This window comes from Anopheles coluzzii, chromosome 3 (assembly GCF_943734685.1).
Source record: "Anopheles coluzzii chromosome 3, AcolN3, whole genome shotgun sequence".
NCBI classification, from domain to species: domain Eukaryota; kingdom Metazoa; phylum Arthropoda; class Insecta; order Diptera; family Culicidae; genus Anopheles; species Anopheles coluzzii.
Genome location: NC_064671.1, coordinates 59,262,057 through 59,285,624, shown reverse-complemented (window position 1 = coordinate 59,285,624; position 23,568 = coordinate 59,262,057). Strand labels below are relative to the sequence as shown.

General features: G+C 39.6%; 1 protein-coding gene across 2 annotated transcripts in view; it reads left to right on the top strand.

The window, feature by feature from the left end:
- LOC120956197 (uncharacterized) overlaps positions 1 to 23,568 on the top strand; it is a 49,094-nt gene that overhangs the window by 6,802 nt on the left and 18,724 nt on the right. The window contains exon 1 of one of the 2 annotated variants that reach the window (XM_049609522.1): positions 20,292 to 20,720. The exons of the other annotated variant lie outside the window; for it this stretch is intronic. The gene's annotated coding sequence lies outside the window, so the exon portion shown is untranslated. Of the gene's footprint in view, positions 1 to 20,291; positions 20,721 to 23,568 lie in introns of those variants that run through there. 2 annotated transcript variants of the gene reach the window in all.

The following is a 23,568-nucleotide window of genomic DNA, read 5'->3' as shown; positions in this document are numbered from 1 at the left end:
GCAAATAATTCGCACATTTCTTGCCGGTCGGATGGTTCGACGTTTTCGAGTGTTGTGGGCATGGAAGTACGTGAGCCTCTCTTACTATGAAAGTACTTACTTACTTATGCGGCGCTTAACCGCTTTGAGATCTTGGCCTCAGAAGTGTCCGAAACCGCTCACGGTCTCGCGCCTTCATCTGCCAGTCCGTTATCCCGGTCTTAATGGCGGACGCCTCCACGCCATCTTGCCACCTAAATTTGGGTCAATCACGCCTCCTCTGTCCTTGTCGATGGCCTAGAAGGACTTTACGGGTTGGGTCTTCTGTTTCCATGCGTGCAACATGACTAGCCCACGGGAGTCAGGCGAGCTTGATGCGCTGCACGACAGTGAGATCGCCGTACATCTCGTATAGCTCGTCATTATAACGGCTCCTCCATTGTCCTTCCACACATACGGGGCCAAGTATCCTTCTGAGCATCTTCCTATCGAACGCGGCTAAGAGGGTTTCGTCAGATATGGACAGTGTCCATGTCAAACTAACAAACAAACTACAAACTAACAAGGCGACTACGTAGGATGTGTGATCCGATCCGGATCCGTTCGAATGATCTGGAACTATAAAATGAGTGAGTGAAACATGGATCAGTTTTAGAAAGATCCGAGTCACCGCTTTGCTGAGGGAAATAGAGGCCAAGTGTACAAGTGAGTAAGCTGTCTTCAATGAGGCATTCGAGGATAGTCGGCGTTCCAAGGCAAGGAACCGACGTGTATTCCTTTCGTATCTCCAAGAAAAGCCAGTTTATCTTCTCGTTTTGATAGCTGCACAATAAATCGACCGTCAGCGTCTCTAGTGGTTGTGTCCGCGAACTGTTTCTCACAGTTGCTCTCCTCGACGGATAATGTGCTGGTAACTCGGCATGTTTCCAGCTCCCAGAATTTGCTCAGCTGCTCTTCGATGCTAGCACTGCAGACGTTTCCAACGATGGATGAAGACCATCGGTGGTGGATGAAGGTTAACTCTGCCTGCTATCACCCAACCAAAAGCAGTGTTTTGAAGTGTCACTCTTTCGTGGGATAGCTTGATGAGTCCCTCCTTTAAGACGTTGTAGTATTGCTCTACGCCGAAGATGAGGTCGATCAGGCCAGGACTGTGGAACGAAGGATCGGCCAGCTGAACGTGACGAGGTATCTGCCACATGTTTGTGGTGATCTTGCTCGATGGGAGCTCACGAGGGAGCTTGTTGAGGATAAGGACCTTTCCGGATGTTGAGTATTCGTTGTTTAAGGATTGAATCCTTAACACAGCCGTATGTTGTGACGTCAAAGAAACTTCTCCAATTCTTCAGATGCGATGATTTTCACGCCGTTTCACCACATCCATCCGATGATTAAGGCGCTCGGTGACGATGTTGATTTGTGCCCCGGAATCCAGCAAGGGACGTGCAGTGCACAACACTGTTGTCGATATGGATAGAATAGTGTGTAAGATACTGGAAAGGATAGGTAGAACTCGTCGAAGGAGCTTCCGTCGCTTCAGTTGCTGATGCTGCTTCGTGCAGCAACGTATAATACCGTTGGTTGCTGATCTTGCATTCGCTTGATGTGCACTGTCGTAGGCAATGAATTGGAGAAAAGCAGTTGAAGCACAATCGTTTCGAATGCACTAGTTGCTTCATATCTGCTACTCTCATATTGTTGATTATTTCACAACGGAACACTGAATGTTTTGATACACCGCACAATTTGCACTGTGTTGCGTATAATGCACTATTCATAGCACTGGTCGCAGCATGGATGGTTTGCACTCGAGGGTTGTTGCGCATTGTGTGTCCGGTTCTGGATCCGCTGGCTGGCTTGGAAAAAGACTTCAGTACAAGGCAATGGTTGCTGAAGAATTGCACTAAATCTGTGTACGTTGGCATGGTCATAGACTTCTAGTGAAGCTCCCAATGACGCAGGGTTGTCGGATCCAGAGGCGAACTCAGCCTGAACACCAGCAGCGTGCTCCATGCATCCGGTTTCTCGCCTTCCTTTTCGAGCATTAGAAGGTTACGCTCGAAATCGTCGACGAGTCAGTTAAGAGAATTTGCACATTTTCTCTTCAGCGGTGCTATGTTGAATAACGCCTCCACGGTGGATTTAACGATGATGTATTTGTTCTCGTAGCGCTCAGTCCGAACAGCTTACAGGATACGTCGTAGTTTTTGTTGTGATTTCCAGAGCGTCGATCACCGCGCGTGCGTCCTTAGTAAGCGACGCAGCAAGGTAATGCAACTTTTCACATTCGATCAGCTGCTCTGACGAATGGATAAGCGATTGAAACGCGCCCTGGAAGGCAGTCCAAATATTTCTGTCGAAATGTGGTAGCATGATTTCTGGAAGTTTTGCACGCACCGGGACTGTCGTGGGTTTCTGCTCAATGCCGGCAAATGGGTTTGGTGTTGTAGGCAATGGGATAAGCGATGCTTCTCCTCTCAACTCGAATATCCTGTCGTCGAACACGCCATATAGCTCGATTGTCTCCTGTACCTGGTCGTCGCTCACAACGTTCATGATCGAGTCGTATCATAGTTTGTATTCCGCTGCAAGCACCTTCACTCGGTCTGCTATGGTTTTCAGCGCGTGAACTTCGGTGCTGTGTTTGGCGTACATCTGTTATAGACGGTCAAGCTGCTACTCCAGGTGAGTGCGTTGACGGTCCAATTTGGTGACGTCTGGAACGGAGCCAAATTCTCTGGTGGTGGAACTTTGGCTTTCCTCCATGTTGTCGACCACTGGAACCACTTCTTTTGCGGGCGAAGGGTCAACGGGCATAGTTTCACTGTTTAACACAAACTGTACTTTTCACAAACTTCCCTAAACCGAACTGTGGATCACTTGCACGTGAATCCAATTGCCGAAGGACCAACTGTTAATGATGAAGCTGAAGTTTGCGAAATGATGAGACACGAGATGCACAGTTTGAACTCTGGAACTTGACTAAATTTATGAAGGAAAAAACCCGCTTATATAGTGCAGAAATTCTGGAATTCGAGCTGCCAAACTCGGACTCCATACTGACTACATACCATAGCAGTTGCCCGCTGTGTAATAGAGAAAAGCTGGGTATTCGATCCACGTATGCAATTGAAGTAGAACCGCCATCTATCGTTCTACTGGTTGGGTGTAGTGTAACCATTACGCTTGCTGTAACAATTACGTTCCCGTCGTTCGACAAGTCCAGGGGTCGGCACATCAGCATAGCCGAAGAATGTTCTCATCGATATGTGAATACGGTAAGGAAACACATATGAAGCATACTAGAAGTATCCGATTTACGGTAGCCGATGTTATACATACTTTCTCAGCAAAAAATCAGAAAAATATAGCAAGTAATGGAAACAGATTCCATCGTTCTTCTCCTTAACTTTCAAAAAACTTAAAACTTATTCGGCGTTGCGTTTCTAATAGATAAAGCGATGGCTATTGAATGCATATAACCTCAACAAAAAACATCCATGCATCCAACATCAACTGAACCGTTTCAATAAAAAAAACTTTACTGAAGTAGGATGAGTACATTAGCTGTGTAGGTTGTTACTCCAAGTTTCTTAGAATTTAATGATCAGTTCAGATAATAAAATCGAAAATACCGTAAGCGCACATCTGTTTCACATTGACGCGCGACGAAGAACGAAACAAAACTGAGAGCAGAAATCTGACCGAGTCTCTCTCGGGCAAATCACTTCAAAAGCGCTCTGTTTACCCGAGAGAGAATCGGGCAAAACACACAACAATTGAAATAATGCATTTCAGTAATGCACATTTTACTAAAAATCAACAAAATCAGTGTCAAATTAGTCGTTTCATTGGATATCAGTCAAGGTGGATTAAAATTATCAGGGACCTTACGACAAGTGACGAATTGTCAAATTGCTGTAGATTCCACCACCTGATATTTTTAATCCACGTTGGATATCAGTAACAAAAATCTAGAATAGAGATACAGGAAGTTCTGGAGATACACGGTACCTCCTGTACGTGGATTCGGAGATACAGGTTTTGCCCGATATACGCCATACTTGACATACGCGATTTTTTCTAATTTGACAGATTTTTGAGCAAATTGTACTGATTTGACACATGAAATATCAAATGCAAAATAAATTCTCGTTTGATTGAATTCCAAAAACCGTCTTAAAGGGTACACTATTGTAATCTGCAGTTGAAATCAGATCAAATTACTAATTTAGTGGCTAAAACCTACCACTTCAAGCAAAAATATGTGAAATAATTTGACTGAAAACCTCTAAATTCGACTTACGCTAATAGTCGAGATTGCTTTTGCTATTGCCGCCGATCCGCATTCAGGCAGCGGTCAGAACCTCGCCGCATGCGATTTTGCCGCAAGCTTTTGTATGGGATTTGACGTTAATGACAGCAATTGCGAATATGCCGCATGCGGTGATGCGGCAAAATCAAAATCATTTGACATTGCCGCATCGCCGCATGCGTATTTCAGATGTCAAATGTCTAAAATCATATCAAATAATGATTATCTTTATAAAGAAACAACAAAATATCATTATAATACCTTGAAAAGCTAGAAAGTTGAGAACACTTTTTTCTTGCCGCATGCGGAAAAATCGCATGCGGCGAGGTTCTGACCGTTACCTCATAGCGCATATCAGCGAATACCTGTATGCGGTTTTCTAAACTTGACAGTTCTTTGAGAAAATTTTACTGATTTGACACATCAATTGTAAAATGCCAAATAACTTCCCTTTTGATCGAATGTTAAAAACCATTTCAAAAGGTTTAAAACTTTTATATTCAGTCAGAATCATATCAAATAATTAATTAGGTGACTAAAACCCCCTACTTGCAACATTATACGAAAATTAGTGACATTTTGGCTAGAAATCCCGAGATTCGACTTATGTGGAAATACGCACACTTCGACGTTATCTGTCAAAATCCATATAAATATTATATATATATATATATATATATAAATATATATATATATAAATAAATATTATATATATATATATATATATATATATATATAAATAAATATTATATATATATATATATATATATATATATATATATATATATATATATATATATATATATATATATATATATATATATATATATATATATATATATATAATATTTATTTATATATATATATATATATATATATATATATATATAATATTTATTTATATATATATATTTATATACATTTCGGCACAAGCCCACATAGCCCAAATGTATATAATACATTTCGGCACAAGCCCACATAATAGAACTGTCAAAAATATATAATTACCTTACGCATACGCATTTTCGGCAGCATTGAAAGTGAAAAATAACTTGTTTATCGTGATTTTAAAATTCCAAACAAAAAAACAAGCAAAAAATATTTCATATACACCACCATTTCATAGGTTAACTGTTCTGCTTCGCTTAATCTCAAAACCTGTCGAACTATTGACTGCCAACAAATTTGCCGAAAAATATGTTGAAAAATACGCATGGAAATGGTGTAAAACTCCGTATATGAATAACAAATGAATATACTTTCACTACAAAATTGTATTTTGTGACATTTGTGCAGAATTTCGTCCTGTCAAATTTGTATATGGGATTTGACAGATAACGTCGGACGACGAAATCGCACGTCCGACGTTATCTGTCAAATCCCATATAAATCTCTTCCGATAAAATCGCATCCGATGAGCGTTGCCACGAGCCTTAGACCCGTGTCTATGCTCCATCAGATGCGATTTTATCGGAGGGTCTGTCAATATATATATATATATATATATATATATATATATATATATATATATATATATATATATATATATATATATATATATATATATATATATATATATATATATATATACATATATATATATATATATATATATATATATATATATATATATATATATATATATATAATATTTATTTATATATATATTATATATATATATATATATATATATATATATATATATATATATATATATATATAATATTTATATGGATTTTGACAGATAACGTCGAAGTGTGCGTATTTCCACATAAGTCGAATCTCGGGATTTCTACACATTCGTTGTTGGCAGAGGATATTTACGGCACAAAAATTGCGCAAATAATTCGCACATTTCTTGCCGGTCGGATGGTTCGACGTTTTCGAGTGTTGTGGGCATGGAAGTACGTGAGCCTCTCTTACTATGAAAGTACTTACTTACTTATGCGGCGCTTAACCGCTTTGAGATCTTGGCCTCAGAAGTGTCCGAAACCGCTCACGGTCTCGCGCCTTCATCTGCCAGTCCGTTATCCCGGTCTTAATGGCGGACGCCTCCACGCCATCTTGCCACCTAAATTTGGGTCAATCACGCCTCCTCTGTCCTTGTCGATGGCCTAGAAGGACTTTACGGGTTGGGTCTTCTGTTTCCATGCGTGCAACATGACTAGCCCACGGGAGTCAGGCGAGCTTGATGCGCTGCACGACAGTGAGATCGCCGTACATCTCGTATAGCTCGTCATTATAACGGCTCCTCCATTGTCCTTCCACACATACGGGGCCAAGTATCCTTCTGAGCATCTTCCTATCGAACGCGGCTAAGAGGGTTTCGTCAGATATGGACAGTGTCCATGTCAAACTAACAAACAAACTACAAACTAACAAGGCGACTACGTAGGATGTGTGATCCGATCCGGATCCGTTCGAATGATCTGGAACTATAAAATGAGTGAGTGAAACATGGATCAGTTTTAGAAAGATCCGAGTCACCGCTTTGCTGAGGGAAATAGAGGCCAAGTGTACAAGTGAGTAAGCTGTCTTCAATGAGGCATTCGAGGATAGTCGGCGTTCCAAGGCAAGGAACCGACGTGTATTCCTTTCGTATCTCCAAGAAAAGCCAGTTTATCTTCTCGTTTTGATAGCTGCACAATAAATCGACCGTCAGCGTCTCTAGTGGTTGTGTCCGCGAACTGTTTCTCACAGTTGCTCTCCTCGACGGATAATGTGCTGGTAACTCGGCATGTTTCCAGCTCCCAGAATTTGCTCAGCTGCTCTTCGATGCTAGCACTGCAGACGTTTCCAACGATGGATGAAGACCATCGGTGGTGGATGAAGGTTAACTCTGCCTGCTATCACCCAACCAAAAGCAGTGTTTTGAAGTGTCACTCTTTCGTGGGATAGCTTGATGAGTCCCTCCTTTAAGACGTTGTAGTATTGCTCTACGCCGAAGATGAGGTCGATCAGGCCAGGACTGTGGAACGAAGGATCGGCCAGCTGAACGTGACGAGGTATCTGCCACATGTTTGTGGTGATCTTGCTCGATGGGAGCTCACGAGGGAGCTTGTTGAGGATAAGGACCTTTCCGGATGTTGAGTATTCGTTGTTTAAGGATTGAATCCTTAACACAGCCGTATGTTGTGACGTCAAAGAAACTTCTCCAATTCTTCAGATGCGATGATTTTCACGCCGTTTCACCACATCCATCCGATGATTAAGGCGCTCGGTGACGATGTTGATTTGTGCCCCGGAATCCAGCAAGGGACGTGCAGTGCACAACACTGTTGTCGATATGGATAGAATAGTGTGTAAGATACTGGAAAGGATAGGTAGAACTCGTCGAAGGAGCTTCCGTCGCTTCAGTTGCTGATGCTGCTTCGTGCAGCAACGTATAATACCGTTGGTTGCTGATCTTGCATTCGCTTGATGTGCACTGTCGTAGGCAATGAATTGGAGAAAAGCAGTTGAAGCACAATCGTTTCGAATGCACTAGTTGCTTCATATCTGCTACTCTCATATTGTTGATTATTTCACAACGGAACACTGAATGTTTTGATACACCGCACAATTTGCACTGTGTTGCGTATAATGCACTATTCATAGCACTGGTCGCAGCATGGATGGTTTGCACTCGAGGGTTGTTGCGCATTGTGTGTCCGGTTCTGGATCCGCTGGCTGGCTTGGAAAAAGACTTCAGTACAAGGCAATGGTTGCTGAAGAATTGCACTAAATCTGTGTACGTTGGCATGGTCATAGACTTCTAGTGAAGCTCCCAATGACGCAGGGTTGTCGGATCCAGAGGCGAACTCAGCCTGAACACCAGCAGCGTGCTCCATGCATCCGGTTTCTCGCCTTCCTTTTCGAGCATTAGAAGGTTACGCTCGAAATCGTCGACGAGTCAGTTAAGAGAATTTGCACATTTTCTCTTCAGCGGTGCTATGTTGAATAACGCCTCCACGGTGGATTTAACGATGATGTATTTGTTCTCGTAGCGCTCAGTCCGAACAGCTTACAGGATACGTCGTAGTTTTTGTTGTGATTTCCAGAGCGTCGATCACCGCGCGTGCGTCCTTAGTAAGCGACGCAGCAAGGTAATGCAACTTTTCACATTCGATCAGCTGCTCTGACGAATGGATAAGCGATTGAAACGCGCCCTGGAAGGCAGTCCAAATATTTCTGTCGAAATGTGGTAGCATGATTTCTGGAAGTTTTGCACGCACCGGGACTGTCGTGGGTTTCTGCTCAATGCCGGCAAATGGGTTTGGTGTTGTAGGCAATGGGATAAGCGATGCTTCTCCTCTCAACTCGAATATCCTGTCGTCGAACACGCCATATAGCTCGATTGTCTCCTGTACCTGGTCGTCGCTCACAACGTTCATGATCGAGTCGTATCATAGTTTGTATTCCGCTGCAAGCACCTTCACTCGGTCTGCTATGGTTTTCAGCGCGTGAACTTCGGTGCTGTGTTTGGCGTACATCTGTTATAGACGGTCAAGCTGCTACTCCAGGTGAGTGCGTTGACGGTCCAATTTGGTGACGTCTGGAACGGAGCCAAATTCTCTGGTGGTGGAACTTTGGCTTTCCTCCATGTTGTCGACCACTGGAACCACTTCTTTTGCGGGCGAAGGGTCAACGGGCATAGTTTCACTGTTTAACACAAACTGTACTTTTCACAAACTTCCCTAAACCGAACTGTGGATCACTTGCACGTGAATCCAATTGCCGAAGGACCAACTGTTAATGATGAAGCTGAAGTTTGCGAAATGATGAGACACGAGATGCACAGTTTGAACTCTGGAACTTGACTAAATTTATGAAGGAAAAAACCCGCTTATATAGTGCAGAAATTCTGGAATTCGAGCTGCCAAACTCGGACTCCATACTGACTACATACCATAGCAGTTGCCCGCTGTGTAATAGAGAAAAGCTGGGTATTCGATCCACGTATGCAATTGAAGTAGAACCGCCATCTATCGTTCTACTGGTTGGGTGTAGTGTAACCATTACGCTTGCTGTAACAATTACGTTCCCGTCGTTCGACAAGTCCAGGGGTCGGCACATCAGCATAGCCGAAGAATGTTCTCATCGATATGTGAATACGGTAAGGAAACACATATGAAGCATACTAGAAGTATCCGATTTACGGTAGCCGATGTTATACATACTTTCTCAGCAAAAAATCAGAAAAATATAGCAAGTAATGGAAACAGATTCCATCGTTCTTCTCCTTAACTTTCAAAAAACTTAAAACTTATTCGGCGTTGCGTTTCTAATAGATAAAGCGATGGCTATTGAATGCATATAACCTCAACAAAAAACATCCATGCATCCAACATCAACTGAACCGTTTCAATAAAAAAAACTTTACTGAAGTAGGATGAGTACATTAGCTGTGTAGGTTGTTACTCCAAGTTTCTTAGAATTTAATGATCAGTTCAGATAATAAAATCGAAAATACCGTAAGCGCACATCTGTTTCATTGACGCGCGACGAAGAACGAAACAAAACTGAGAGCAGAAATCTGACCGAGTCTCTCTCGGGCAAATCACTTCAAAAGCGCTCTGTTTACCCGAGAGAGAATCGGGCAAAACACACAACAATTGAAATAATGCATTTCAGTAATGCACATTTTACTAAAAATCAACAAAATCAGTGTCAAATTAGTCGTTTCATTGGATATCAGTCAAGGTGGATTAAAATTATCAGGGACCTTACGACAAGTGACGAATTGTCAAATTGCTGTAGATTCCACCACCTGATATTTTTAATCCACGTTGGATATCAGTAACAAAAATCTAGAATAGAGATACAGGAAGTTCTGGAGATACACGGTACCTCCTGTACGTGGATTCGGAGATACAGGTTTTGCCCGATATACGCCATACTTGACATACGCGATTTTTTCTAATTTGACAGATTTTTGAGCAAATTGTACTGATTTGACACATGAAATATCAAATGCAAAATAAATTCTCGTTTGATTGAATTCCAAAAACCGTCTTAAAGGGTACACTATTGTAATCTGCAGTTGAAATCAGATCAAATTACTAATTTAGTGGCTAAAACCTACCACTTCAAGCAAAAATATGTGAAATAATTTGACTGAAAACCTCTAAATTCGACTTACGCTAATAGTCGAGATTGCTTTTGCTATTGCCGCCGATCCGCATTCAGGCAGCGGTCAGAACCTCGCCGCATGCGATTTTGCCGCAAGCTTTTGTATGGGATTTGACGTTAATGACAGCAATTGCGAATATGCCGCATGCGGTGATGCGGCAAAATCAAAATCATTTGACATTGCCGCATCGCCGCATGCGCATTTCAGATGTCAAATGTCTAAAATCATATCAAATAATGATTATCTTTATAAAGAAACAACAAAATATCATTATAATACCTTGAAAAGCTAGAAAGTTGAGAACACTTTTTTCTTGCCGCATGCGGAAAAATCGCATGCGGCGAGGTTCTGACCGTTACCTCATAGCGCATATCAGCGAATACCTGTATGCGGTTTTCTAAACTTGACAGTTCTTTGAGAAAATTTTACTGATTTGACACATCAATTGTAAAATGCCAAATAACTTCCCTTTTGATCGAATGTTAAAAACCATTTCAAAAGGTTTAAAACTTTTATATTCAGTCAGAATCATATCAAATAATTAATTAGGTGACTAAAACCCCCTACTTGCAACATTATACGAAAATTAGTGACATTTTGGCTAGAAATCCCGAGATTCGACTTATGTGGAAATACGCACACTTCGACGTTATCTGTCAAAATCCATATAAATATTATATATATATATATATATATATAAATATATATATATAAATAAATATTATATATATATATATATATATATATATATAAATAAATATTATATATATATATATATATATATATATATATATATATATATATATATATATATATATATATATATATATATATATATATATATATATATATATATATATATATATATATATATATATATATATATATATATATATATATATATATATATATATATATATAATATTTATTTATATATATATATATATATATATATATATATAATATTTATTTATATATATATATTTATATATATATATATATATATATATATATATAATATTTATATGGATTTTGACAGATAACGTCGAAGTGTGCGTATTTCCACATAAGTCGAATCTCGGGATTTCTAGCCAAAATGTCACTAATTTTCGTATAATGTTGCAAGTAGGGGGTTTTAGTCACCTAATTAATTATTTGATATGATTCTGACTGAATATAAAAGTTTTAAACCTTTTGAAATGGTTTTTAACATTCGATCAAAAGGGAAGTTATTTGGCATTTTACAATTGATGTGTCAAATCAGTAAAATTTTCTCAAAGAACTGTCAAGTTTAGAAAACCGCATACAGGTATTCGCTGATATGCGCTATGAGGTAACGGTCAGAACCTCGCCGCATGCGATTTTTCCGCATGCGGCAAGAAAAAAGTGTTCTCAACTTTCTAGCTTTTCAAGGTATTATAATGATATTTTGTTGTTTCTTTATAAAGATAATCATTATTTGATATGATTTTAGACATTTGACATCTGAAATGCGCATGCGGCGATGCGGCAATGTCAAATGATTTTGATTTTGCCGCATCACCGCATGCGGCATATTCGCAATTGCTGTCATTAACGTCAAATCCCATACAAAAGCTTGCGGCAAAATCGCATGCGGCGAGGTTCTGACCGCTGCCTGAATGCGGATCGGCGGCAATAGCAAAAGCAATCTCGACTATTAGCGTAAGTCGAATTTAGAGGTTTTCAGTCAAATTATTTCACATATTTTTGCTTGAAGTGGTAGGTTTTAGCCACTAAATTAGTAATTTGATCTGATTTCAACTGCAGATTACAATAGTGTACCCTTTAAGACGGTTTTTGGAATTCAATCAAACGAGAATTTATTTTGCATTTGATATTTCATGTGTCAAATCAGTACAATTTGCTCAAAAATCTGTCAAATTAGAAAAAATCGCGTATGTCAAGTATGGCGTATATCGGGCAAAACCTGTATCTCCGAATCCACGTACAGGAGGTACCGTGTATCTCCAGAACTTCCTGTATCTCTATTCTAGATTTTTGTTACTGATATCCAACGTGGATTAAAAATATCAGGTGGTGGAATCTACAGCAATTTGACAATTCGTCACTTGTCGTAAGGTCCCTGATAATTTTAATCCACCTTGACTGATATCCAATGAAACGACTAATTTGACACTGATTTTGTTGATTTTTAGTAAAATGTGCATTACTGAAATGCATTATTTCAATTGTTGTGTGTTTTGCCCGATTCTCTCTCGGGTAAACAGAGCGCTTTTGAAGTGATTTGCCCGAGAGAGACTCGGTCAGATTTCTGCTCTCAGTTTTGTTTCGTTCTTCGTCGCGCGTCAATGAAACAGATGTGCGCTTACGGTATTTTCGATTTTATTATCTGAACTGATCATTAAATTCTAAGAAACTTGGAGTAACAACCTACACAGCTAATGTACTCATCCTACTTCAGTAAAGTTTTTTTTATTGAAACGGTTCAGTTGATGTTGGATGCATGGATGTTTTTTGTTGAGGTTATATGCATTCAATAGCCATCGCTTTATCTATTAGAAACGCAACGCCGAATAAGTTTTAAGTTTTTTGAAAGTTAAGGAGAAGAACGATGGAATCTGTTTCCATTACTTGCTATATTTTTCTGATTTTTTGCTGAGAAAGTATGTATAACATCGGCTACCGTAAATCGGATACTTCTAGTATGCTTCATATGTGTTTCCTTACCGTATTCACATATCGATGAGAACATTCTTCGGCTATGCTGATGTGCCGACCCCTGGACTTGTCGAACGACGGGAACGTAATTGTTACAGCAAGCGTAATGGTTACACTACACCCAACCAGTAGAACGATAGATGGCGGTTCTACTTCAATTGCATACGTGGATCGAATACCCAGCTTTTCTCTATTACACAGCGGGCAACTGCTATGGTATGTAGTCAGTATGGAGTCCGAGTTTGGCAGCTCGAATTCCAGAATTTCTGCACTATATAAGCGGGTTTTTTCCTTCATAAATTTAGTCAAGTTCCAGAGTTCAAACTGTGCATCTCGTGTCTCATCATTTCGCAAACTTCAGCTTCATCATTAACAGTTGGTCCTTCGGCAATTGGATTCACGTGCAAGTGATCCACAGTTCGGTTTAGGGAAGTTTGTGAAAAGTACAGTTTGTGTTAAACAGTGAAACTATGCCCGTTGACCCTTCGCCCGCAAAAGAAGTGGTTCCAGTGGTCGACAACATGGAGGAAAGCCAAAGTTCCACCACCAGAGAATTTGGCTCCGTTCCAGACGTCACCAAATTGGACCGTCAACGCACTCACCTGGAGTAGCAGCTTGACCGTCTATAACAGATGTACGCCAAACACAGCACCGAAGTTCACGCGCTGAAAACCATAGCAGACCGAGTGAAGGTGCTTGCAGCGGAATACAAACTATGATACGACTCGATCATGAACGTTGTGAGCGACGACCAGGTACAGGAGACAATCGAGCTATATGGCGTGTTCGACGACAGGATATTCGAGTTGAGAGGAGAAGCATCGCTTATCCCATTGCCTACAACACCAAACCCATTTGCCGGCATTGAGCAGAAACCCACGACAGTCCCGGTGCGTGCAAAACTTCCAGAAATCATGCTACCACATTTCGACAGAAATATTTGGACTGCCTTCCAGGGCGCGTTTCAATCGCTTATCCATTCGTCAGAGCAGCTGATCGAATGTGAAAAGTTGCATTACCTTGCTGCGTCGCTTACTAAGGACGCACGCGCGGTGATCGACGCTCTGGAAATCACAACAAAAACTACGACGTATCCTGTAAGCTGTTCGGACTGAGCGCTACGAGAACAAATACATCATCGTTAAATCCACCGTGGAGGCGTTATTCAACATAGCACCGCTGAAGAGAAAATGTGCAAATTCTCTTAACTGACTCGTCGACGATTTCGAGCGTAACCTTCTAATGCTCGAAAAGGAAGGCGAGAAACCGGATGCATGGAGCACGCTGCTGGTGTTCAGGCTGAGTTCGCCTCTGGATCCGACAACCCTGCGTCATTGGGAGCTTCACTAGAAGTCTATGACCATGCCAACGTACACAGATTTAGTGCAATTCTTCAGCAACCATTGCCTTGTACTGAAGTCTTTTTCCAAGCCAGCCAGCGGATCCAGAACCGGACACACAATGCGCAACAACCCTCGAGTGCAAACCATCCATGCTGCGACCAGTGCTATGAATAGTGCATTATACGCAACACAGTGCAAATTGTGCGGTGTATCAAAACATTCAGTGTTCCGTTGTGAAATAATCAACAATATGAGAGTAGCAGATATGAAGCAACTAGTGCATTCGAAACGATTGTGCTTCAACTGCTTTTCTCCAATTCATTGCCTACGACAGTGCACATCAAGCGAATGCAAGATCAGCAACCAACGGTATTATACGTTGCTGCACGAAGCAGCATCAGCAACTGAAGCGACGGAAGCTCCTTCGACGAGTTCTACCTATCCTTTCCAGTATCTTACACACTATTCTATCCATATCGACAACAGTGTTGTGCACTGCACGTCCCTTGCTGGATTCCGGGGCACAAATCAACATCGTCACCGAGCGCCTTAATCATCGGATGGATGTGGTGAAACGGCGTGAAAATCATCGCATCTGAAGAATTGGAGAAGTTTCTTTGACGTCACAACATACGGCTGTGTTAAGGATTCAATCCTTAAACAACGAATACTCAACATCCGGAAAGGTCCTTATCCTCAACAAGCTCCCTCGTGAGCTCCCATCGAGCAAGATCACCACAAACATGTGGCAGATACCTCGTCACGTTCAGCTGGCCGATCCTTCGTTCCACAGTCCTGGCCTGATCGACCTCATCTTCGGCGTAGAGCAATACTACAACGTCTTAAAGGAGGGACTCATCAAGCTATCCCACGAAAGAGTGACACTTCAAAACACTGCTTTTGGTTGGGTGATAGCAGGCAGAGTTAACCTTCATCCACCACCGATGGTCTTCATCCATCGTTGGAAACGTCTGCAGTGCTAGCATCGAAGAGCAGCTGAGCAAATTCTGGGAGCTGGAAACATGCCGAGTTACCAGCACATTATCCGTCGAGGAGAGCAACTGTGAGAAACAGTTCGCGGACACAACCACTAGAGACGCTGACGGTCGATTTATTGTGCAGCTATCAAAACGAGAAGATAAACTGGCTTTTCTTGGAGATACGAAAGGAATACACGTCGGTTCCTTGCCTTGGAACGCCGACTATCCTCGAATGCCTCATTGAAGACAGCTTACTCACTTGTACACTTGGCCTCTATTTCCCTCAGCAAAGCGGTGACTCGGATCTTTCTAAAACTGATCCATGTTTCACTCACTCATTTTATAGTTCCAGATCATTCGAACGGATCCGGATCGGATCACACATCCTACGTAGTCGCCTTGTTAGTTTGTAGTTTGTTTGTTAGTTTGACATGGACACTGTCCATATCTGACGAAACCCTCTTAGCCGCGTTCGATAGGAAGATGCTCAGAAGGATACTTGGCCCCGTATGTGTGGAAGGACAATGGAGGAGCCGTTATAATGACGAGCTATACGAGATGTACGGCGATCTCACTGTCGTGCAGCGCATCAAGCTCGCCTGACTCCCGTGGGCTAGTCATGTTGCACGCATGGAAACAGAAGACCCAACCCGTAAAGTCCTTCTAGGCCATCGACAAGGACAGAGGAGGCGTGATTGACCCAAATTTAGGTGGCAAGATGGCGTGGAGGCGTCCGCCATTAAGACCGGGATAACGGACTGGCAGATGAAGGCGCGAGACCGTGAGCGGTTTCGGACACTTCTGAGGCCAAGATCTCAAAGCGGTTAAGCGCCGCATAAGTAAGTAAGTACTTTCATAGTAAGAGAGGCTCACGTACTTCCATGCCCACAACACTCGAAAACGTCGAACCATCCGACCGGCAAGAAATGTGCGAATTATTTGCGCAATTTTTGTGCCGTAAATATCCTCTGCCAACAACGAATGTGTAGAAATCCCGAGATTCGACTTATGTGGAAATACGCACACTTCGACGTTATCTGTCAAAATCCATATAAATATTATATATATATATATATATATATATATATATATATATAAATATATATATATAAATAAATATTATATATATATATATATATATATATATATATATATATATATATATATATATATATATATATATATATATATATATAAATAAATATTATATATATATATATATATATATATATATATATATATATATATATATATATATATATATATATATATATATATATATATATATATATATATATATATATATATATATGTATATATATATATATATATATATATGTATATATATATATATATATATATATATATATATATATATATATATATATATATATATATATATATATATATATATATATATATATATATATATATATATATATATATATATATATATATATATTGACAGACCCTCCGATAAAATCGCATCTGATGGAGCATAGACACGGGTCTAAGGCTCGTGGCAACGCTCATCGGATGCGATTTTATCGGAAGAGATTTATATGGGATTTGACAGATAACGTCGGACGTGCGATTTCGTCGTCCGACGTTATCTGTCAAATCCCATATACAAATTTGACAGGACGAAATTCTGCACAAATGTCACAAAATACAATTTTGTAGTGAAAGTATATTCATTTGTTATTCATATACGGAGTTTTACACCATTTCCATGCGTATTTTTCAACATATTTTTCGGCAAATTTGTTGGCAGTCAATAGTTCGACAGGTTTTGAGATTAAGCGAAGCAGAACAGTTAACCTATGAAATGGTGGTGTATATGAAATATTTTTTGCTTGTTTTTTTGTTTGGAATTTTAAAATCACGATAAACAAGTTATTTTTCACTTTCAATGCTGCCGAAAATGCGTATGCGTAAGGTAATTATATATTTTTGACAGTTCTATTATGTGGGCTTGTGCCGAAATATTGTTTGTTTGAATAGTTTATAGAGGCTTCCCAAGCGCCACAGATTAAGCTTAAACGACTGAAAAATTGAATATCCATAGAAAAAAATGAAAGCTTCACAGCTTCATTGGTTTGATCAATAGATGGCGTACTACAACTCATCATTATATTGCTATCCTTTTCTTGCAATGTGTTTCGACAAGTTTCATCTTATCATGACCTATATAGCCTTCTAACTTTCTGAGCAAAAATCTATATGAATGGTCGTGTGGTCAGATACGTGTGTACCGACACCAACGACCATTACTCAAATCTCACTTGCTTCAGTACTGGTGGTCTCGGTTGGAGTTTAGTATTTAAACAATCGTATCGCCCGTTCTAGTTCTAGCGATGCATAACTTCAATGCGAAACCATACAACAGTACAGAGGAAATGAGAAAGCTTTCCTCCAAGCGATGAAGCTCAACTGGTTGGGAATCTCACAAACAGATGGCGCCACCAGCTTTTTTGCTATTTTTAGAATGCATGAGTCGTTTGCCGTCTGCTAAACAAAGTCTTTCTATATTCCGTTTAGGTAGAGTGCTTGAGTCGTTTAGAAGCCGTTTAGTGGTCGTTTAGTGGATTTGTGGCACTTGGGTTTGGCTCCAACGGAGTTCTTTCGCCTCTTTACGCTTGTGCCGAAACTCATAACAATAACACACTTTGGCTGAATATTCCTTAAATATTTGATCAAAACACAACAATATGTCAATATTTACTACTAAATTTCTTCTATCAAATACGATAAATTTACGATAAATAATGCAATAACTTACGAGAAAAATAGTTATGTGTGAGCAGCCGGTGCCGTACGTTGTAAAGCTGTCACTTTCCTTCAATGGTTGCTCTGTTTATATATCCCATCAAAAAGGCTGTCAAAACGGGCAAAAAAGGCAACATAAAATCCAAAGTCTATATAATACAGAGGTCGATGCATAGCTCGATTTTGGCCCACCATTTTGAAAGCTTATTTTTGACAGTTAGATGAAAAAGTTTGTAAACGATTCCACACAACCAAACACTGTTTAGGCCAATTGTGCTTTTTCTGCACAAAACCTAGTGTAACTATACATTTCCTTCTCATGTACGTGGCATGGAGTAGTTTTTTCACTAATTCATCAGTTAAACACGACCAATATCAGGAAACAAGTCTATTGGGTTTGGTCCTATTGAGCTGCACATGATTTCGTCCTAATTTTGGGCACTGATCTTGTTATAATTAATAATTGTACTATAATTCTATCTTTTCTTGATATTCGTCAACTTTTTAAGTGCAATATTACGAACAAACGATGTAAAAATGACCGAAAATGCATTCGGACCACTGCATGCACAACAACTAAAACCTCAATGTATGCTACGATTAGCCGGTCTCGTAGTACAGTCGTCAACTCGTACGACTTAACAACATGCCCGTGCCCGTTTTGGGTTAAATCCCCAAATAGACCGCGCCGCCATACGTAGGACTGACTATCCTGCTATGGGGGGGAATCAATTAGTCACTGAAAGCCAAGCCCACAAGTGGGCACAGGCAGGCATTGACCGACATCGGTTGTTGAGCCAAAAAAAAAAAAAAAAAAAAAAAACAAATGCTACGATGAAACTATTGAAGCTTTTTCATCCAGCTGTCAAAACTTTCCCACGCTTTTTGATCAAATGTTCTGGACGACTCGACCTCTGTATTATATAGACTTTGATAAAATCAATGATAAAAAAGCTTTTTTACACAAAATAGGAACAATCCAAGGTGTATGGATATTAGGAGGTGAAGTGCTTCAAAGCAAATTGACATTTCACGACTTGACATAACAATACTCGGGGCTCCGGTATTAAAATCGGGAAGGGCAGGAGAGGGGCAAAGAAAATTGTATGCGATTTGACATAATAATACTCAATGATGGCGCCCGGAAAACGCGCTAATAATTCACCTTCTTCATGAACACACCTTGCTTGACATAACAATACTGTGAGCTCTGGTATTTCAATCGGAAAGGGCTGGAGGGGGGTATAGAAAATTGTACGCGATTGGACATAACAATACTCAATGATGGCGCCTGGAAAACGCGCTAATAATTCACCTTCACCTTAATAAACACACCTTGGAACAATCTGCCGAAAATAGGAGCAAAACAATGTTTGTATTTTCACTAATATTTCTAAAAAATGGCTTTGAAGTGGCAAATAAAAAATAGCGAAACGTGCTACAATAGTTTACCAACCAAAATAACATTACTTTCCCTGAAAAGTAATAAAACATGAGGGTGTATCAGCAGTTTTTTTTTGAAACTGCTGCACTAGCCTGCCGAAAACTGGTACAGTTACCCTATTTCTATTTGATTTGTATCAATTTACTACAGTGGAGTGCCGATTATCCGGGCTCTTCGGGACTCGCCCTCGCACGGACAGTCGAATAACACGGATAATGAGTCAAAGTATTTATTTGATCACAAAATCCTAGTTTGTTTTTGTAATAAATATTATGTTTTAGTAAAACCTAGCCAGTTTTATAAACTTCATGTTTTTCCGAAGAGAACATTTGAAATGTGCTGTGAATTATAGCGTATTTTGTTATGACAAAATGCTCTGATAACCGCTATTTCAAATATCCTCCTCAGCACGCAATGTCATCTAAGTATTGAACTGTCATTTTTCAACAGCACGGATAAACGGACAACCGGATAAAAGGTACCCGGATAAACGGCGCTCCACTGTACTTCTGAAACAAAATATCGATGGCAATCAGAGGTTTGAGCTTTTCGACGTTCATGTGTAAGGGCGGTGGCAACGCTCATCGGATGCGATATTATCGGACGAGATTTATATGGGATTTGACAGATAACGTCGGACGACGATCGCACGTCCGACGTTAGCTGTCAAATCCCATATAAATCTCGTCCGATAAAATCGCTTCCGATGAGCATTGCTGTTTTTTGCTGTTGACAAGCAGTTTTTACAGAATTGACAAATTTTAAACATTTTGTCACCTCCGTGGCGCCGCGCCTATACAGAATCCAAAATTAACTTTGTTGACATTCAACGTACGCAGCCAAATCAACACTTCGACACAAAACGCAGCCAACCATTTGGTTGACGTTTATTGACAATACACACATCGAGAGGAGCGGACGTGCGCGCTCTGCAATTGCTTCATTTTACTTGTAGTACCCACCGTAATAAAAGTGTGAATATTGATAAGTGAGTGATTTCTAACCCGCAGTGCACGTAATTGCGTACGCTTATTCCAAAATCGAGGTGTGGTTGGTGTTTTGTTTCAACAATCATTAGGTATGTTTTGGGCATGCTTGGCAACTAGGTTGCAGGCTATCAATTGCGGAACGTCATTCAAGGGCTGTCATTTTTTCATGCACTCGGCGAATTTGACATTTCGGAAAGCATCACACGATGCAGTGTTTTTCGAACCACCCGTTGTTAATTTATTGGCAGAATGTACAGACGCGAAAAATATTGTTTACTTTCTATTTAATCTCTCAGGGCTTTCGTTTTGTATGCAAATGATTTCCGAAGCAGCAAGGCAAAAGTTTTTGTTTGTTTTTTTTTCGCTCTATTTTTTTGTTTTTCCAAGAGTACGAATGAATCCCTCAAATTAATTTATTAGCCAATTGCACCTGTTCTCTTCAAAGTTAGAAAATAGACAGTAAACGTAATCGCATCAAAAGTTTCGCATGAGTTTGTTTGAAGAGTGGTTCCTATTTTTAAAATCTTCAATTCTTTTCAATAAGGTTCGTTATGTTAGTATATATTTTTTAACCCGGCTTTTCCAAACAAACGCATGATTTTTAGTTAAAGTTTATGCTGTTTAATTCCGACTTTATTTGACAGCCCTATAACTTTTAAGTAGAGGCTACGGCATTAAACGAAAAAAAAAAATGGATAATTAACACAGAATACATCATCAGCATTGTGTTACCCTTTGGCATCGGTATCAAAATCGGAAGGGCTGATACGGGGTCAACACTCCGTGTGTGTATACAGGGATTGACAGATCCTAAATAACCAAATCGGCTTCAACTCACTGTAAAGCCACTCCAAGCCCGCGTGGGTTATTGAAGATCGATTCTGTCGTTAACTCACCAAATTTTAGAACAATTGGAGTGGTCAGTTCTGATAAGATGTATTGACCTTGTCCAAGCTTGGCCCACCTTTTCTAAACATGTTGACTAGAAAAAGATGGATCATGTGCGAGCTAAGGTCAATATGCTGAACAGGATTTCAACACATTGATTATTTTAACTCATTCACGTACATCATAGCATAACTTCGGGAATAGTATTAGTCTATAAAATGTGCACATTAGTCAATAAAATGTGCACTGACCAGCGAAATGAAAGAATCCATTTGCTAGTAAACAAACACACAGAAACACATTTTACACAAAGATGTTTCACAAAAAATCAATAGACACACGTTTAATAGCTTTCTTTTCATAATTCATCACATTTTGGGGTGAAACATGTTGAGGAAATGAATTAACCGTGCATAAAAAAATGTACTTCAACAACATCGAAGTGGCCGCCAGTGTGGCCAGATTTTTTTTGACAGTTTTCGGTAGGAGCGTCAAAATTATATCGGTAGTTTTCGGTAGTTTTTGGTATGTTTTGAAGTGTTAAGCGGAGGGACGGGGGGAGGTGTGGTAATCTGCACGAGAAAATACATTCTTTTTTATTTAAAGAAGATGCCTCAGATTTGGTTCATAGCAGTCACACAAATGAAGCCTTTCTGAAGTGTCGATCTGAAAATTGTACTAGAGATTTTAAGCCAACGGATTGAGATGCAGATTTCCTTTTCTCGGGGTTCCACTCGGTCGCATAGAACCACTCGCAGTGGCAGTGCTAAATCGAAATACAATTTTATCGTATGTGCTGTCAGCAGCTATTTCGATTGATATTATGATTATTTTGATCAATTGGTCAGTTGAACGATAACAATAACGATAAAAAACATGCGTTTGAGCTTGTTCCTACAAATCTTGTATAATTCCATTTCTTTTATTCAGCCGTTTGACAAAATTAGCTTTAGCATTAGTTGTCAAATCCCATATAAAATTTTACCGCACGTCCAATTTCATCGCATCTCATGAAGTACAGATACGGGCCTTAGTTGTCAGTGTTGAACTGCTGGAACCGGCCACTAGTGATTTCCATATTTAATATATAGTTTACTGCATTAAATCATTTGGGAAATGGTTTTATGAGAAACAGCGATGCATCATGTGAGACTTTGTACAAATATTATTCGTCCAAATTTTGTAAAAAATCTAAAAAATATTTGGTATAAATATACAAAAAAAACTTACTTTTTTTTTTTATTCAGGAGTAACGGTCCAAAAAGGCCGTATTGCTTAAGAGTAGAAAAAAAAATAAAAATAAAAAACTTACTTATTTACTTTACAATTACAGCTAATATAACATAAACAAACTCAAACTAATTAAGAATTCATACTGTGACTGTTTAAAAAAAACTTACTTATTTACTTTACAATTACAGCTAATATAACATAAACAAACTCAAACTAATTAAGAATTCATACTGTGACTGTTTAAAAAAAATCAAATTATTTTTTTTTTGAAATGGTATACGGGCCAGTGCCGGTCTGGTGGTACAGTCGTCAACTCGTACGACTTAACAACATGCCCGTCATGGGTTCAATCCCCGAATAGACCGTGGCCCCATACGTAGGATTGACTATTCTGCTATGGTAACAATAAGTTTAACCCACCAAATTGATAATTTTTTAGCTTTGTTTGATGCAATTGGATTTTTAGTACAAGAAATTGGTGGCGTTTTCGGTATCTTGGTTATTTGGGACGTCTTCCACAATATCACCAACCATAAGCGATAAACATCAATCTTCTAAATACATAGCGGAATTTGGGGCAAGTGTGTCATCTGAAGCATTTCACGTTATACCTCACTAAAACTTGTTTAGCACATGCTGATTTATATCTCATAGCCATTTTACATCTATTCCCTCACCTAAAAATGAGTTTCGCTTGAAATAAGTGCAAACAAAACTATTTTTGAAGCGTTTTAAAAATGGTCGAAAAACACGTTGTTTTTTAGGCTATGGGGTAAGAGTGCTATGCGTATGGGGCAAGACGGCTACCTGGAGGAA